We start from the raw sequence: 2974 nt of genomic DNA on the forward strand, positions 1-2974 counted from the left end.
TTCCTCTTCATGTCTTGATGCCTTGAGATTCCGGCATGGACTAGCTTTTTACTTATTTTAGTTTCTTAGATACTCTTAGATTAGTAATTTGAGGATAGATGTTCTTGTGGTGATGACTTCCAGGTTTTGGGAATAATAGTATTGAGTTTTTATAAGTTATTTAACCGATTTTCATTAATGAGTTTTTAAGTCTTCCGCATTATATTTTGTTATTGATGGTTGAAATGTTGGGGGATTAGATTGGTTGGTTCGCTCACATAGTAGGATAAGTGGGGGTGCCAGTCGCGGCCCGTTTTGGGTCGTGACATTTTGACTTTAACTTTCGTTGTTTGTTTGTTGTTATTTACAGTATGGATTGTCCTACATATTTGTCTATATAAACGATACAAAATTTGGATAAAATTAAGTATATAAATGCATATAAATACACATCGTTATTTCTTCTCATTAGTTTTAGTTAATTACTGATACATGTTGACACCTAACTAAGCAATGTAATTTATAACTTGATTCTTGATTCTTGATTCAATTATATATTTACTTGATAACTTAGTTCTATTTAGTCGTGTATTGATTTACGTTGATACATTGACTAATTAGTTGTAGTTAGTTCCTAATTCATTCATGTATCTAATTGATAAATTAATTCTTACTTTTGTGATACATTTAAAGATACACTTTTTTTTTTAATTTTATATACTTCTTTTTCACAACCTTATTGCATTAGATACATCATTTTGAACATGATACATTATATAAAATTGTATATGAATCATATTAAGTGGTACCATCTCCATAAATACAATCTCTGGTAAATTATTATCAAATAGCTAATGATAAATTATTTTAGAAAGAGATGTATGAAACATAATTTGTTACAAAAATGTACACAAAATTCAATATTATAACATTTCAATTTAGTGTATCAAAATTTCACCAGCTGATAGTTAATTGTAATGTTCTATCAAGGCAAAAGTGGAAAAAACAAAAAATTGAAAATCTATAATCTCAAAATAATATAACAACAACATAACAATAGTCTAAATTTGTCAATCTTCTTTTGAAAAAAAGTACAAGTTTTTCAGTTGTGACTTTATTGTCCACAACTTCCACCATCTGCTCACACTTGAAAGTTAGAGATACATTCATATCAATCACTCAATTTAAGATACACAATAGCCTAATGAAAACTACCTCCAGATACATGATAATTTATATATTGATACATACTTTCATATATTAATAAGAAATTCATATATTGATATATAAAAAAATATCTGTATCTAATACGTTATAATAACAACGCACTGACTCACACCTAGAAAATTCATTACATACACATCAAACTAGAATTGAATCAAGTTGAAATCAGTAATGTATCACAATTTATATATGCTTATACAAATTCAAAAATTAAAAAAAAATGAATATATATGATACTTTATATTAATAGTACACAACCCACAGATCTGCAAACCCATAAAATATACGTCAAAACTTTAATGTATCAAGTTCTAACCAATAATGTATCATGACTTATCGGTCAATGTACAAATTCATGAATGAAAAAACAATGATTAAAGCACATGAATATGTGTTGCATACTTTTTGTTATCAATCTTTTAACTCAAAAATCGAAGTTATGAAAAATAAACACAACTAATTTTTCCCAAGTTAATTATAAAATAACAACTTTCAATTGCCTTCATATTTGAGATCTGTCATCACTTGCAAGCAACCACCCAACACAAAAATAAAGATACCAAGAAAGTTGTCAATAAAACTCGGACCTGATCGTCAATCATCATGAGATTTGTGTAGAATTTAAAGAACCCCAAAGCTACGATCTTCAATTTTTTCTTTCTTCGAGAGTGTCAGTCAAAAATTAAAACATTCATCGTGTATTTTATCAAATTTTCAATAAAAGTTTTGATTCCTTCTTGAGATTTTTTTAGTTGATATTGGGACAGATGAATATGAATTTTGGATTTTGAATTAATTTGTTATTTTAGGGTTTAGTTTCTCTGATTGACACATCAAAGAGGAATTGAATAAGCATAAATCATGAGATTTTAATATGATTTTTTGATTTGTTTTTCTTTTTAAGCGCAACAATCACATTTATAATGTATCACAATTAATGTATCCAGACAATCAATCATGTATTCGAGTGGCTGATATTTTAAGGGATTTTTGTAACATAGAAAAAAATAGGGATAGAAAATAATTTAGATTTTACACTACGGGATTTATGTAATAAAAACTACTAAAAAGTTTCTATCGTTAAAAATGTTAATTGAATTTTTTATCTTTCATTAAAAGATTCACAGTAGACAAAATTTTCATTTACTATTCTTTTATAAATTATTATTTAATTATTTTGTAAAAACAAATTAAACACAAATATACTATTTTCACATGGAAAAAAAAGAAAAAAGAAACACAAGTACACTATTAAACGATTTAAATAAGAAATTTCAAAGTTTTTTTTTGTATATACGATGAACTTTTAATGAGTTGTTGCTCGTAAAAAATGCCACACTTACCATTTTAACCTGCAAGAGTTGGCAACAATAGAAAATTTTCATGTATATATGACGTAGATGTCTTCAAATATTAATTGAATTCCGAGACAATATTTTAAGGTTAAAACAATAAGGAAATTTCTTTTATCAGGAGAATACGTAGGAAACTTATTAATAGTGAATTCCTAATATTTATGAAAAAGAATATTAATACACTTTTATATTTACGTAAGTCTTTATTAGAGTTCTTTTTTTGAACTTTTATTGAGAACTATTGTAACGACCTGTTTAGTCGTTTTAAGCAGCAGATTTTATTTCTGGAAAAACTGTCTGAGTCGACGGAACCCACGAAGGACCGTCATGGGCACGACGGGCCGTCGAGGGGGTCTCGTTCCAAAACACTTAGAATTCTGAAATTTGGGTACTGAAATCGACTCTCTGAACTTCGT

The sequence above is a fragment of the Solanum pennellii genome, chromosome 1 (assembly GCF_001406875.1).
Source record: "Solanum pennellii chromosome 1, SPENNV200".
Taxonomy (NCBI): Eukaryota; Viridiplantae; Streptophyta; class Magnoliopsida; order Solanales; family Solanaceae; genus Solanum; species Solanum pennellii.